Here is a 17,255-nt window from a genome sequence, read left to right on the forward strand (position 1 = left end):
AGAGGAATGGAAAGGTGGGGGAGAGAAGTGGGTGGTGGTGGAGAGCTGGAGACCGCTTAAATTGGAAATGTGCTTGGTAGGTGGCGTGGGCGCCATCATTAATTGGATCTGAAGGGTATGTAGTCAGTGGGCCGTGGGCCGTCAGAGCACTCAGGGGCTGGATGGTGCGCTGAGGCAACCATGAGAGTAAAGAATCTTCCTGTTAAACACGCCATTATCAAGGTATACCCATCCTCCGCCTAGCTCTCAAGATGACTCATTTCCCCCATTAAGATGTCTTTTCACTGTCTGTTTGAAAGATGGTCCGTGTCACCCTGAGAATATGACCTCTAACTGTGTTCCAGGCCTGACACTGTGGGAGGATGTGTGAGAGAGAAGGTGGCCTTGATGGCCACTGACATCTGCCAGGGAGAGAAGCAGCACTGCAGCTGTTTCCCAAAACCCTTGTCTGAATGTCCATTTCACGTTCATCTTTGCAGATCTTTCCTTGATTCTATTTCTTGTCACACAAGCCACTTGCTACCAAAGCCTTAACTATAGCTACAGTTTTGTTTTACCCAAGGGAGGGAACTCAAGAATTAACTGAGTCTTGTAAATGAAGTTTTCTGAACACTTGGGAAACCGTGTGTCATATGGTAGCCTTAAATGAGGCAGGTGTTCCATTCCAGTCCCATAGAAATTGATTTCTGCCCTCAGAATATGCCACATAACTTAGTCCCAGCTTCTGACATTCTTTACCTTATTTGAGAGCAGGTTATGGCCGTGGTTAAGCATTGTTCCTTCTCTCTGCAACAATACTTGCGAAGTCCCAGGATCCATGGCATGAAGCCTACTTTGTGAGCAAGCACAACTGAGGTGAAGCATCTAGGATTTAAGAGGCCACTTTCTGCAGGACCCTTCACGGTCACCCTTTATAGACAAGAATCTGACAGAGCACAGCTCACATCTTCTCTCCTGGAGAGGAATGTAACCTGAATGGATGTGTAACTCTAAATGCACTTTAGTATAGCCAGGCAAGGATGGCCACTTACTTATACAAAGAAGAGTGGATAAGGAAGACTGCATTGCACAAAATAGTCTAGAGAGTCTGAAAAAACCTAGTCCGGGCATAACTCAGAGATATTGCAGGTTTGGTTCTAGACCAACACAATAAAGTGAGTATTGCAATAAAGTAAGTCAAATAAATTTTTTGGTTTCCTAGTGCATATAAAAGTTTATGTTTATGCATATTAAAGTGTGCAACAACATTATGTCTAAAAAATAACCTACATACCTTAATTAAGAAATATTTTATTGCTAAAAATACTAACCATCATCTGAACTTTCAGTGAGTTGTAATCACTGATCACAGATCAGCATAACAAATATAATAATAACAGAGTTTGAAATGTTGCAAGAATTACCAAAAAGTGACACACAGACACGAAGTGAGCAAATGCTGTTGGAAAATGGTGCCAATAGACTTGTAAGGCACAGGGTTGCCACAAATATTCAATTTGTAAAAAAGCACAAATATATGCAAAGCACAAGAAAGCAAGGTTTGCCTGTAGAACAATAAAATGAGGTATGCCTGTAACTGGAGGTATGGCAAGTTTTCAGGTAGCCTTATGCATTAACAATCAGTGCTTTTTGGCATATTCCAGCTATATGAAAGGCAAGATATTCATAATTACTTTTGCAAAGGAAGGTGTGGCTAGGTAGAGAAAGGCTGAATGAGGGAAGGATGGTGCTTAAAAACCAGGCTGGTGGTTTGGAAGAGGGGAAAGAGGACTAGGAACAACAAATACATGCTTGCCATGGGAAAGCTTTCATATCATTGCCTGATGTGAAATTCTAAGGATGGTATATAAAAGGTTCTTGGCTCTTTGCTCCTTGTTGACTTGCGGATGCAGTCCTGCAAGTTCTAACCAATCAAGATGATTAGTGCATGTCTGGTGTCACCAGATAGAATGTCTTCTGCTCCCACCATGGGAGGGTGTGCTAGATTTTGAGATACAGCAGGGAATAAGACAGACATGATTGCTGCTGTCAAGGAACTTCCATTCAACTGCAGAGTGTCTGTGAGAAGTACAGATGGAAAATAAGCAACTGGGCCATTTGTGTATCTTGGGCCATTTGTAAATATTTCGCTTACCCAGAAAAAAAAAAAAAACCCTAAATGTGTAAGACCTACCATATGCCTATATATTGTCCTAGTAAATGTGCCTCTTGTTTACAGGTATTCTTTTTAGGTCTTTCTGAGGCTTTTACTTTTTTGTAAATGTAGAATATACACACTAGTCTGTGAAATCTGGGGTAAATGCAGGCTGAAATAATGGTGTAACACAATTCTTTAGCCAAAGCAGAATTTCCCTATGCTCTATTTCTTTTCCCCACACTGGTTGAGTAGCTGAGCCAGTAGCTGGATCTCAAAGACAGCTAGGAACTCCTAAATTAGAGGGGCTTAGAGGTAGGAGATTAAAAACTCTTCCATAATGTCTGAAAGCATTAGGAAAATTTCCAAGTATATAATATATATAGAGAGAGAATAGCTAAGATTTGGAAAAATCCTATTTACTTATCTATTCATCAAGTAATGCATTCATTCATTAAACAATTACAAAATAACCTTTCATGTTCCAGACTTGTGACTGGAGCTGGGAATACAAAGAGCAAGACCCAAGGGGTTCACTGTCTGGTAGAGAGAGATAGACTTGTGATAATTAAGTACAGATAAATGTAATAATTTGTTTTAGCAACATGATAGAAGTAGATATGTGGAGGAAGATTGTTATTATGGGGACACAGAGGCACATGACTCATAGAAATATGTATATGGTAAAAAGCACTCAGAAAGTTTTAAAAATAGATTTTCTTCCAATATTCTTCACCACCCTTAAAAAATGTTTTTAATCTGTTTTCTCTTCCATTTTTTCCGGATACATAGATTTTCAGAAACATTGTCATAACTGTAATTACATACATTTCTATGCTTTACATAGTGATCTTTTTTTTTTTAAAGATTTTATTTATTTGAGAGAGAGCACAAGAGGGAAGAGGGTCAGAGGGAGAAGCAGACCCCCCGCTGAGCAGGGAGCCTGATGTGGGACTCGATCCCAGGACTCGATCCCGGGACTCCAGGATCATGACCTGAGCCGAAGGCAGTCGCTTAACCAACTGAGCCACCCAGGCGCCCTACATAGTGATCTTTTAAAATGGCTTTATAAGAGTTCATTGAGGAGTTTTGAAACAGCAACTTATGTTAATTATGTTAATAATTTCTGTAGTTAAAAGAATGAATTACAAATCATACTACATTAAGAGTAAGAACGTCTATTCTTCAAAGACACCATTAAAAAAACTAAAGGCACTTTATTGGATAAGAGGATATATTTATAATACAATCATCCAATAAAGGACTCAAATATATAAAGAACTTTTACAAATCAATAGGAAAAAGACAATCCAGTAGAAAAATGGACGAAAGACTTGAGCAGACACTTCAAAAAGAAGCTCTCCAAATCCAACTTCAAATGACCAATAATATATGAAAAGTAATAATTTCATTAGTCATCAAAAATATGCAAATTAAACAATGTGATATCACTGTATACCCACAAGAATGGTTAAATTGAAAAAAGACAACAAATACTAATGGTAATGAGGCTGTGGGGTAATGAGAACTCACACTCCTGGGGAGATAGAAACTTGTACAGCCACTTTGGAAAATTGTTTGAAATAACTACTAGAGCTGAACATATGTATTTTTGCATTCACCAAAAGTTATGTATTAGAATCTTCATAGAAGCATTATTCTTAATAGCCCCAAACTGGAAACTACTCCAGTGCTCACCAACAGTAGAACACAAATTATGTTATGTTCACAAAATGGAATACAATGAGCAATGAGAATCAACAGTCTACAGCAACATGTAACAACACGGATGGGTCTCACAAACATAATATTGAGTAAGCACCAGACACGAAAGATACAAACTATTTGGTTTCATTTATATAAAGTAGAAAAACAGGGGCGCCTCGGTGGCTCAGTGTTAAGCGTCTGCCTTCAGCTCAGGTCATGATCCCAGGCTCCTGGGATCGAGCCCCGCATCGGGCTCTCTGCTCTGCGGGAAGCCTGCGTCTCCCTTTCCCACTCTCCCTGCTTGTGTTCCCTCTCTCGCTGTGTTTCTCTCTGTCAAATAAATAAAATCTTTTAAAAAAATAAATAAATAAAGTAGAAAAACAGACAAAACTAATCTAGGCATTAGAAATCAGGATAGTGGTTCCCCATGTGGGAGTAAAGTGATAGAGAGAGAGCTCAAGTACGGCTTGTGGGATGCTGCTCATGTTCAGCTCATTGATTTGGGTGCAGGTTACATGGCTATGCTCATCTTATCCTGTACAAATAAGACATGCACTTATGTGGATGTATATTATCCTTAAATAAAGAGATATATTAAAAAATACAAGAAGGTGAAGTGTGGGATTCAGATCCTAGATCATCTCATTCTTAAGTTCCATGCCTTGCTAAATGTTCTGTGCTATTTTGTCATGTAATAAGCAGATCAAAAGTAAATTTGCAATCCATGGCTCTTTGCTTGTGCTTTTAAGATTGCATTCGAGTCCAATTGCTGTTATTAACTCTATGTTGTTTGTAAGTGATAATTTGTAGCCTAGTCTCTCACACTGTGAAGTTCTGGGCTCCTCATAAGAAGGGACCATGTCCTAGAAATCTTTATTTTCCCAGTGCTTTGGACAATGCCTGGCCTAAAATAGATACACGTGAATGTAGGAATGAAACATCTATATCCATATCTGTAGACTGCATAAGACTCAGCCAAGGAAATTTCAGTAGATACCCTAGCAGGAAAAAGTAAACTTTCTAATATATATATATATATATATATTTTAAAACAAACGTGTTGAAGGCTTTTAAAGTTACATCGTGATGACTTGAAAGACTTAATGCCATTTATAGAGATTCTTCATTTATCATTTGGGAGTAGCTTTAGGTGCAGAGAAAATCTAGCTTAAGCAATGTCTTTGTAATATCTAGAAATATGGTTTATAAATATACACTTAGGCTGCACACATTACAATGAAAATATTCTTTATGATAATTCATTCAGTCAATTATTTCTTGCTACATGGCAGGCATTGCTGACACTGCTGTGCTTCCAGGCACTTACATGAATAAAACAAATGCATGAAACATACATCTGGGGGGAGGAAACAATAAGCAACATCGGTCATAGATAAAACAGAGGGTGATAAATGCCATGGGAAAAGAAAAAGTAGAGGAGATAAGGAGAGCCAGAGGCTAGTTACAATTTTACATAGAGAGTGACAAAGGTGTCATGGAGAAAGTGATGTTCCCGCAAAGATTTGAGAAAGTGAGGGAATTAACCCTGCCAATTTCTGGGGGGAGCAGCCCATTCAAATGTCCTAGGGAGGGAGGATGCCGGACATGTTTGCCAACAGCAAGAAGGCTGGTGTGGCTGGAGCAGGGTGATGGAGAAGGGCAGAGAGGAGTAAGACCAAATCACATAGGACCTTGTAAACTGCGTTAAGCTCTTGGACTTTTACTCTGAATGAAACCGGAAATTTGTGAAAGGTTTTGGAAAAGTGAAATCACACTAATGCGATCTGACTTACATTTTATTTTATTTTTTTAAGATTTTATTTGTTTATTTTAGAGAGAGTGTGCAAGCGTGAGTCAGGGGGAGGGGTGGACAGAGGGAGAGGGAGAGAGTATCCTCAAGCTGACTCTCCAATGAGCGAGGAGCGTGATGTGGGGCTTGATCTCAGGACCCTGAGATCATGACCTGAGCCAAAATCAAGAGTTGGACGCTTAACTGCCTGAGTCACCCAGGCGCCCCCTGACTTACATTTTAAAAGGAATGTCTGTCTGCTGTTTAAAGAAGCAGTAAGAGGGTGCCTGGGTGGCTCAGTTGGTTAAGCGACTGCCTTCAGCTCAGGTCATGATCCTGGAGTCCCAGGATCGAGTCCTGCGATCGAGTCCCGCATCGGGCTCCCTGCTCAGCAGGGAGTCTGCTTCTCCCTCTGACCCTCTTCCCTCTCGTGCTCTCTATCTCTCATTCTCTCCCTCTCAAATAAATAAATAAAATCTTAAAAAAAAATGAAGCAGTAAGAGAGCAAATGTAGGAACAGGGCATACAGTGGGAGGCTATGTGATTCAGATGAGAACTGAAGTCAGTAAAGGCAATGAGGACTGGTTGGATTCTAGATCTATTTTGAAGATAGAACAAGCAGGATTTCTTGACAGATTGACTGTGGTGCGTGAGAGGAAGAAAATATCAAGGATGACTGCATGATTTCTGGCCCGAGGATAATGGGAGAATATTAACTAATTGGCCACAAGTAGTTTACTAACGTACAAAAGCAGATACATGGAAGGGAAGTCAGACTTGCGCTGAAGGGAGTGTGGCATATATCCTGTATGTATCCCTGCTACTTACTGACCACGTGTCTGTTTTCATCCGCTATCTTTGGCCTATGGCAGCAATCTTAGCTCCAAAGTTAACCTATACCTTAGGTTAACCTACATGTTGCACAGTTAACCTCTTGTGCAAGCAGAAGAGAGGAATTTCCAGTCGTTTCAGGGACGTACTTGGAACTTAATGTTTTAGAATTTCAATGTTTATTCATCTGCATAAATATTTTACCTACCAATGGGAAATCTGTAATTCCATTAGATCTTGTCTTTATCAGTCAACCTAACTTGGCTATGATAAATATAAGTAAGTTCCTTGAACTCCAAGGAACCTCTAATTTTTTTTTTTTTTTTAGTATGGTTGACACACAATGTTACATTCGTTTCAGGTGTAGAACTTAGTGATTTGACAAGTTTACACATTATGTTATTTTCGCCACAAGTGCAGCTACCATCAATCCAGTTACACTGCTTTTGACTATATTCCTTATGCTATGCCTTTTATTCCCATGATTTATTTATTTCATGACTGAAAGTTTGTATCTCCTACTCCCCTTTCACCCATTTTGCCCATCCCTCTTCCCTCTGGCAACCATCAGTTTGTTCTCTGTATTTATAGTTCTGATTCTGCTTTTTTGTTTGTTTATTAATTTTGGGGGGTTTTTTTAGATTCTACTTATGAATGAAATCATATGGTATCTTTCTCAGTCTGACTTATTTTTCTAAATTAATTTCTAAATTTTCTAAATTTAATTTCTAAATTTTCTAAATTTAATTTCTAAATTTAAAAGCTATAGCTAAAATATATAAAAAAGCATTTCCATTTTGATTTAAATAACTATTTCTGACATATGCTTTGAAGTAAAAACTTTAAGTTTCACATAAGCCCCAGAGAAAAAGAAACAGATGACATCAATTAATTTTTTTTGTTTTCACAAAATGCAAATAACACATTTGAGTTTTTATTATTCTTTTTTATCATTATCGACAAATGACAATTCTGTGAGCCTAGAGGCCTAAAATTTCTTAATCACCCATATGTGACAGAACTAGTATGCCCTTATGAGTGTCTATATTGCTTATTTTTGTGTTTCTACTATAAGTCTCATGAGCAAACTATTAGTAATACATACATTAATCAGCTTAGGGTGAGTAAGATATAATCTTTCCATCCAAGGAATGAAATGTGTTGTTTCTCCACAGTCACAAGGCATTCATGTTGGTGTGCTAGAAATTTTTAAAACTTACCAGAATTTACCATCTGCTGGTGTTTTTTCTTTTAAATCTATTCTGCTTACCCATTTTTCCTCTATTAATTGTTCTTCTGCAATAGAATTAATGAACATTCACAATGTTTTTCTAATTAGACGAAATCATAAAACTAAAGATTACATGGGCAGTGATGAATTTAAAGAGGTTCTTTCCCCAAATAAATCAACATTTTATTTTTTTTAAAGATTTTATTTATTTATTTGAGAGAGAGAATGAGAGACAGAGAGCACGAGAGGGAAGAGGGTCAGAGGGAGAAGCAGACTCCCTGCTGAGCAGGAAGCCCGATGCGGGACTCGATCCCGGGACTCTAGGATCATGACCTGAGCCGAAGGCAGTCGCTCAACCAACTGAGCCACCCAGGCGCCCTAAATCAACATTTTAGATTGTGCGAAGGAAAACTAACACTACAGCATTTCTCCAATCATGTCGCTCTCTTCCACAAAACTTTTAGTGGCTACCATTGTCTGTACTGTCCAGTATGGTACACTAGTCACATGTGGCTATTTAAATTTGATACATTAATTAATTAATAATAACCTTAATATAATAAAATTAAAACTGCGGTTTCTCAGTTAAACTAGCCACATTTTAAGTACTAAATAGCCATGTGTGCCAATATAGAAAGAATATTGCTATCATTACAGAAAATTCTATGGGAAAGTGCTAGTATAGAGAATAAATTGCTGTTTTTTTAGCATAGATTTCCATGCCCTCGCTAATTTCATTCCAGTTTACCTTACTAGTTATATCTTCCTCTTTACTGATCATATGAAATCCATGCATCCTATACTTTTTTATTTCTAAGCCCTTACTTATTTGATTCCTTCAGCTTACAATTAGCTTTCTCTGTTTTTCACTTAGAGAAAAATTCCCTTATCTACAAGGATTTGCTTAATGTACCTTCTTCACAAAAGCCATCTGTATTCAGCCTTAATGGATTTAAGTAATTTCTTCCTTTGTGCTTTCTAAAATATTCTTGTATTTCTAACGTCCTTTGCACCTTATTTATGTACATTTGTTTCTATCATCTGTTCCAGACTCCAAAATGTATCTTCATAGTACCCCTGGGCAGTTTACCACTTCACCATGTATATTAATGAATATTCCAAAATGATGATTTGAGTAATTCATAATAAATTTAAAAGTTACTTCTGTTTTGTGAGCATTTGCAGGCCCATTGTTTGATGTGCTTTGAATTTGTAAATTTATTTGCTCTATTATTTTTTAGGATTGTCATTTCCAAAACCCACTGACCCTGACTAGCCTAAGTGGGGAGAAGGGGGCAGGGGACTAATTAAATCAAGTTATAGATCCAAGTTTCTCTTTTCATGACTATAATTTGGTGCTTGAGCATTTCCGTGGCCTTCGCTATTATCTCCCATGCCTGTAGCTAGAAAACAGGATGCAATTTAAATCAATCAAACAAGAGAGTCTTCTAATCCCTGATAATTGGTGCTAGGTGCTAGGTGTCTTTTTATTCAGCTGTCTCTGGTCGTTGGTTTTGTAGAATCACAGTCAACAGGACAGATGGAGGTTGTTATCACCTTTTTCATGCCTTTCTAAAAACTTGTTGGTCATTGCTACACTTCCACTATTTAAAGCAAAACAAAGTATCACATCAGTTAATCTATTTTCAAATTATAAGCTCCAAATGGATTCCCAGAGGTCATCACTTCTCTCATCTCCAGAAAATACAGCAGAAGACCACAGCATATTCCTTTTAAGGAAATTTTGAATTGTGTTTCTCTTGTCTTCCACAACATTCTCATTTGTAAGTTTCAGAAACTGGCAGGTGTTACCGAAATTTTGGAAGCTCCAATGTTGGAACCGCCTTTGTGAAAGGAGAAGAGGAAGTTTTTGTATATCTCTGTTATCCTGACTATCCACTTTCAAAAGAAGGTGTTTCATAACATGGCATTGGTGGCTTCACAGGGACAGTCATCCTGATATCTTTGGACTTGGTAGCTACCATTCAATAAGAGTGGAAAGAGAAAGTCTTATGCTCACCCTAAAGTCAGTGTATTCATTAAATGCTTTTGAATTTATTATAAATACCTTTCAACTCATCTATCTTATGGCTACACCAATAACCCCTCAGCAGATGACTTTCTACATCTAGATATCTCCAGCCTTGGGCTTTCTCCTATGCTCCACTTCTGCCATTAAAACGGGTTGCTAGATATTCTTTCTTTCATTCAGCTAACATTTATTGATCACATACTATATGCCAAGCACTGTGCTAGGTTTTTAGGAAACAAAGACACAGCCAGTATGGCAAAATGCTCATGGTCTCCACAGAGGAAAAGGCTACTAAACCAAAGATGACAGTGCAGCAAGGGACAATATAACAGAGGGGAAAGAGTCCTGATTTCTATTCTTGTGTCTTTCTTAATCCGATGTCTGAAATGCGCAAGTTATTAACCAGTTTGAGCCTCAGTTTTCTTTTTTTATTAAATATTTTTATTTATTTATTTGACAGAAAGAGACACAGTGAGAGAGGGAACACAAGCAGGGGGACTGGGAGAGGGAGAAGCAGGCTTCCCGCGGAGCAGGGAGCCCGCATCGGGCAGCATCAGATGCTTAAGGGCTGAGCCACCCAGGTGCCTCCTCAGTTCTCTCTTTTATAAAAGTGGAAATATAAACCTTTACCTCACTGAGTTATTGTGAGGGTTAATTGAGCTGGCAAATGCAGAACTGAAACAACCTGATTCTCTGCCTCCAAATTCTAGTCCGTTGCTTACTGAATTCCTCATTCTATTATTTAAGACCCTGATCCTAATTATCCACTGTTTTCTCTCCCACAACTTAAGTGCAAATTAAACTGATTTGCTTCCTGTTCCTTGGATACATTTAATGCCTGATGCCTCCTTGCCTTTGCTCCGGCTCTTTTTTCTGCTTGGAATATCTCCAATTCTGCATGTCTAAATCCTTCTTGCTTCAAGGTGTCTTGATGAAATACAATCTCTTTCATGAAGCTTTCCTAGCTTCCTGCAGCATGAAATAACCGCTTCCCATAAAATCATGTAGCATTTTGTTCAAACTTTTTTGATGATGTTTTTAGAAGGCAAGTCACATCAAGTACTAGGGTAGGAATGATAATTAATATCTGTGCTCTTAAATGTTGTAACTGTGACAACAGTTTGTCATTCCAGCTTGTGGAAGAGCTGGTGGAACAATCTTATCTCTGAAATGAAAAAGCAGCTAATAGACTTTAGAACAGGAATGCCCAGGGGCGCCTGGGTGGCTCAGTCAGTTAAGAGTGAGATTTCAGCTCAGGTCATGATCTCAGGATCCTGGGATCCAGCCCCTCATCAGGTTCCCCGCTCATCAGGGAGTGTGCTTGTCCCACCCCCACTTCCCCTCCCCCACTGCCCCTCCCCTACTGCCCCTCCCCCCCCGTGTGTGGGCAGCTCTCTCTCTCTCTCAAATAGATAAAAAAACACAGAAAAAAAAAAAAAAAAAGCAGGGGCCCCTGGGTGGCTCAGTCAGTTGAGCATCTGCCTTCGGCTTAGGTCATGGTCCCAGGGTCCTGGGATCAAGACCCGCATCAGGCTCCCTGCTCTGTGGGAAGCCTGCTTCTCCCTCTCCCACTCCCCCTGCTTGTGTTCCCTCTCTCACTGTGTCTCTCTCTGTCAAATAAATGAATAAAATCTTAAAAAAAAAAAAAACAAAAGAAAGAAAAAAGAAAAAAAGCAGGGATGCCCACCTCTCCCCATATCCAACCCTCAATTAGCCCTTGCCCTTCCCACTTCACCGCTTTCACTTTCTTCTTACTGTCTTCAGGAAGCTGTTTCTGTGTCTCAAAGTAAATGAGAGATAGTGATAATGAACCCAACATAAAAACCAGCTGATATAAATCCTCATGAACAACTTTGAGTTGTGAGCATTTTTAAGCTTTAGTTGTTATCCTGGTTCTTGGCAAATATGGGTTTGTCCGCTGATTTTTCCTTGAACCAGCTCTCAAAAGTCTTGAATGCTTGAAAGGATGTGAATCTCTGGAGCTTCAAACTGTTTTAATTATTGAAGAAAGAATGGACTTCACTGGTAATTTCATTTGCTTCATAAACCATTAGACCGCTCAACCAATAAATATGTTGAATCTTCATAAGTAAGAAATATTTTCAGGTGCCTGGGTGGTTTAGTTGGTTAAACGGCTGCCTTTGGCTCAGGTCATGATCCTGGAGTCTCAGGATCGAGTCCTGCATCGGGCTCCCTGCTCTGCCGGGAATCTCCTTCGCCCTCTGACCCTCCCCTCTCTTATGTACTCTCTCTCAAATAAATAAATAAATAAATACAATCTTAAAAAAAAAAAAGAAATACTTTCCATAGCAACAGTTTGGTACCCATTGTTCTAAAGTTTGGCAATACCTAATGAATCATTCATTGGCAAAGTAACTTCACTTTCTGTATTTGTGCAAATATTAGCAAAGTTCATAGATCTCTATCAAATTGCTAGGCTTTCTGACAAGTGAATATGAATTGATGGTGAACTATCACCACTTTCAGAGCAGTCATCAACAAGGCAAGGACTGGAAGATGCTGGAACCAAACCGGTGAACAAGACCCTGAGTGGTTTTAGATGTGAACAAGATCTTGGATGGTTTTAGATGTTCACAGATGCTTCCAGTTGTACCTTCTTTTGCAGGAATGGCCATCACTTCCACTTTCCCATTACTAGGAATATGTATGAATTAAGATGTACAAGATGAATGTATGTATAAATATGTACAAATGACTTCAATGAGCTCTGTGAGCAACTCTACCCTATTAATCCTAATTCACAGATACACTTTTGCACTCATGAAATGAAGCCAATGAGCTTGTTCTGTTGGCTTCGTTATAATGTTTCTTCCTTGGTTGTTGCTAGAAAGTTGTTTGTTTTTAAGATTTTATTTTTATTTATTTGACAGAGAGAGACACAGTGAGAGAGGGAACACAAGCAGGGGGAGTGGGAGAGGGAGAAGCAGGCTTCCCGCTGAGCAGGGAGTTGGATGCGGGGCTGGATCCCAGGACCCTGGGATCATGACCTGAGCCAAAGGCAGACGCTTAACGACTGAGCCACCCAGGTGCCCCTAGAAAGTTTCAAATACTGTTGATTTAGCGTCTCTATACCTTAACTTTCAAAATCTTGATCATTTTATCTGTCTCTTTCAGCTGGGATACAGACTGCATACCATAAATATTCCCTCTTTTTGTTTTCCTGAGACTGCCACAGACTTTGTTGTTTACTTTCCAAGTTCTTTAGAATTTTTTTTCTGTTAATAGCAAATATTTTTGTATGGAATATCTCTGCTACATATTTCCCACATTCTCTAAGGTTTGACTTGCTAATTTTTGTTTGTTTGTTTATCTGATCTCTTTATTTAACCAGAATTCTGAATTATTTTATTCTATGTGGAAGGCCTATATTATTCAACTGACCCACGGATAATGAGTTGTCTGCTGATGGCCACTGTCCACTGCTGAGTGTCTGTATGAGGCATTTCATCTTGAAATAGTTGATCCATGATAGCATCAGTGACTAGTGATATAATTATATAAGTTTGTTTTCTATTTCAACCATATTTACATCTAGCAGCCAAATCCTTACTTCCATCTAAGCCATATCGTATAGTTTCCAGCCTGGGCACCCTCTCGAAAGAGAGAAGGTAGATCCAACGTCTGGGTACAACTGATACCACTGAGAAGAGTGTTCATCTTTCTTTAGAGGCACTTAAGACTTTGTCACCAGTGGTTAGAACAGACGCCATGAGTAATTTGTTAAGTGGTTTATGTAAACTAAGTGCATTTTCTTTTTTATGGCCTCTGACTTCCCATGATTAAAAATTTAAACCCGAGGACAGGGAGAAGGAATCTCATCTTTCTCCCATGATACATTCCTTGATGGAAAAAAAAAAAAAAAGAATTCAACCTGGCAATTACATAACCTCTCTACTATTACAACACTACATGGAAACCTCAAGGGATCCTAAGGAGCCTGGGAAATCATTTCTACACATGATTGTGAACCACGTATGGAAAAAGATTCTGCCAGTGTCTTCATTGAACTAGTCGGTCTACTGCCCTGAATTATTCTGGAACCAATAAGTTCATAGCTGACTTATAATCATTTACTTTCATGTGATTTGAACTGTGAGTCACCTGTTCCGTTGAAACTATGGACACACTGGTGTATTTTTAACATACTCTGAGCCACTCTTCTAGAATAAAACAGAACAAAAATGCAATATGCAATTGTCTGGAGAGTAATGGTGTGTAAATTCTTTTTAAAAAAATATTTTATTTATTTATTTGACAGAGAGAGATATAGTGAGAGAGGGAACACAAGCAGGGGGAGTGGGAGAGGGAGAAGCAGGCTTCCCGCGGAGCGGGGAGCCCAATGCGGGACTCGATCCCAGGACCCCGGGATCACGACCTGAGCCGAAGGCAGACGCTTAACGACTGAGCCACCGAGGCGCCCCTGGTGTGTAAATTCTTGAGTACAGATCTATGTCCTGGATCTTATAGGAGCTGATGAGGGGCTCCAGGGCTGAGTCTCTCAACCCATCTTCCCCAGAGCTGTCTTCCCAATCCAGGAGAAGAAACACTACTTCCTACCGTGAATCATTCTTTGGGGGGCTCCCACAGCCCTTGGTTTCTGTCTTCCTCTTTTCTGGATCTTGTCTTATTCATCTTTGTGGTTTCCAAACCAAGCATAGTAGTATCTGTATACATATCTTTTGAATCCATCCATCCATTCATTCCTTTATTTAATAGATATTTGTCAAGTACCTATTACGTGCATTAGCCTGTGCTAAGCATTAGGAATGCAAGAGAATAAAGCAGACAGTTGCTTCTCTGAAGGAGCTTAATTTCATATGTTGAGGGTGAGGGAAGTCAGACTATACAAGAAAAATTACAGATAATTCCAACTTCAATATTTTTAAGTGCTCTGAAGGATTAGCGAGTCCTCACCGAACTCTGCTAATGAGCTAGCAATATGACACTGGCCAAATTACTTAACCACTCTCAGTTCCAGTTTTCTCATTTGTGAAATAAGAGATTCATATGAGTTAATGTCTAAAATCCCTTTTAGGGTGCGCCTGGGTGGCTCAGTCGTTAAGCGTCTGCCTTCAGCTCAGGTCATGATCCCAGGGTCCTGGGATTGAGCCCCGCATCGGGCTCCCGGCTTGGCGGGAAGCCTGTGTCTCCCTCTCCCACCCCTGCTGCTTGTATTCCTTCTCTCGCTGTGTCTCTCTCTGTCAAATAAATAAATAAAATCTTAAAAAAAAATTTTTTTAATAAAAAATTAAAATAAAATAAAATTCCTTTTAGGCCTGAACTTTATGATTCTGTGCTTGCTTAATGAAGAAATATATTATGTACAAAGAGTAGCTGATCAAAATTACCCATTAAATAATAATACCCATAATGATTATCAAGAGTTTGTCTGATAAGTGTTCAAACTCTCTGTAACTATAATGGGAACCTTAACCACACGAAGAGAAATAAAGTAGGGAATCTGCTAAACAATCACAACAACAACAAAACACAAAACAAAACACAGTTAGATTAAGAATTAGAGTAAAATAAATGAAATGTCTTGAATCCTAAATATCTGGCATCATTTTGAATGAGTAACAAGGCAGTGTGAAGTCGTAACAGAAACCTTTTCTAGCTCCAGAAGATTACAAATAGTGCATGGGGTTACAAAAAAGATAACATATTTTTGAGAATTAAGTTACTCAGTTGTCTAATGCTGCATTTATCTTGGCAGGAGACTTCCGGTTTATTTTCATGTGAAAGGGAAGAACTTTACCAGTGAGACAGATAAGAGGAGGTGGAACAGTTAGCCCCTCCTCTCCCCATAGAGAAAGGAAGGGAGGTGCTCAGATAGTTATTTCCTCAAAGCTGAGGGAGGAAAGCTCAAGGGAATCCCCCCTCAAGTTTGTGGCTTAGCTGACTGACATCTCAAAACCTGGTGGTCGCTTGCTGACCTGCTCTGGGGCTATTGGAAGAAGGAGAGTAGGGGAAAGAGGTGATGTGACTACAGTGAGCCAGGTGGCCTAGGAGCAGGAACTTTCCCTGGGAGTCCACTATTCCCAAGAGCTACAACAGATGCCTGTGAGTAGGTGGGCCTCACCTGTGGAGTGGGCAGAGCTAGTTGGGACTGCTGCAGCAGGAGGCAGAGAGGCACATCCCCAGAAAGGCTGTGGCTTGATGCTAAATAGGAATCCTCCAGAGAACAGACCCTGTCTCACAAGGTGCCACCAGTGTCCCTGGGAGTTTTAGGGATCTGAGTCCTTCTTCAGTGGGGTCCACTGGGTCTCCCAGTCACTCCAGACTGAGGCAGTAGATCGGAAGTCAGATCAATGGTGATAACCACAGAAAAGGGACAATGACTCTGCCACACCAAGGTGGAAGTCTTCCTGAAAGGAAATAAGGGTTACATCTGAGAAAAAGGAAAACAATCAAGTAGCCCTGGGTCATCAAAGGACACATTTGTGTCGTTCTCTTGCCTGAGATGAGGCTTAGGGAGAAGGACTGACCTCTGACCAAGCCAATAGGTTTCAGGTCATGAATTATACCGTCAGCATACTTTGGATTCTTCTAGCATCTCAAAGTCAAGCAGCAGCTGAACAAAGTTTATCACCTTGGGACCAGAGGAAGCAGAGGACCTGGTGTCTGAAGACTCCAACCCTTCCTTAGCACCTCCCCACTGAGGCCACACCCTATAGTCATCACATGAAGACCATTTTAGGAGAGAAGCAGGGGAAGACTCTCTGAAACACTATACATGTTCATCTAAGAGATACTGAAGGGACCCCTAGCTGGCTCAGTCAGTAGAGCATGGGACTCTTGATCTCTGGGTTGTAAGTTCAAGCCCCACGTTAGGTGTAGAGATTACTTAAAAATAAAACCTAAAAAAAAAAAAAAGATACTGAATACTGCCCAAATGGGTTTTTTAAAATGTTTGTGTGATACTAACTTTAAAATATGTTGGACTCTTGTTCCTACTTACCAGTGGATTAGGGGGCCAAGGGAAACCTAGAATAGCTATAACCAAAATAAAGAATTTATACTCATTTTGTACACTTGAGTTTTCAAGCTTGGTTCCTGACCCTCCTATACACTATTGACTTAAATAAATAATTGGATCACCAGAAGTCTAAAAAATTAGGTTCTCTTGGAAAAAGTAATGTATTGTAGAAGTAATGTAATACAGAAAAACCAGCTATGACCAAATCTGTTTTTTTTTTTAAACCTATTTTGATATGAACTGGAGCAACTTCATTTCCCAGCTCTGCCACTTATTAAGTGTGTTGTCTTGGGCACATTGCTTAATCTCCCTGCCTCAGTTTCTCCATCTTTAGAAAGTATAAAATAATAGCTATCTTGTGGAATTATTATAAGGTTTAGGAATAACACATGTAGATTTCAAATACAGTCCTTGGCGTACAAGTGATGCTAAATGTTGAGGATTACCATTAGTATGATTACTCTATGTTGTGACCTTCTTATTTTTTTTTAGAACAGGGAAGTCAGAATCACTGGCCTTTGCTTAGTATTT

This window comes from Callorhinus ursinus, unplaced genomic scaffold, assembly GCF_003265705.2.
Source record: "Callorhinus ursinus isolate GAN/ISIS: 27379988/994484 unplaced genomic scaffold, GSC_fseal_2.0 scaffold9, whole genome shotgun sequence".
NCBI lineage: Eukaryota > Metazoa > Chordata > Mammalia > Carnivora > Otariidae > Callorhinus > Callorhinus ursinus.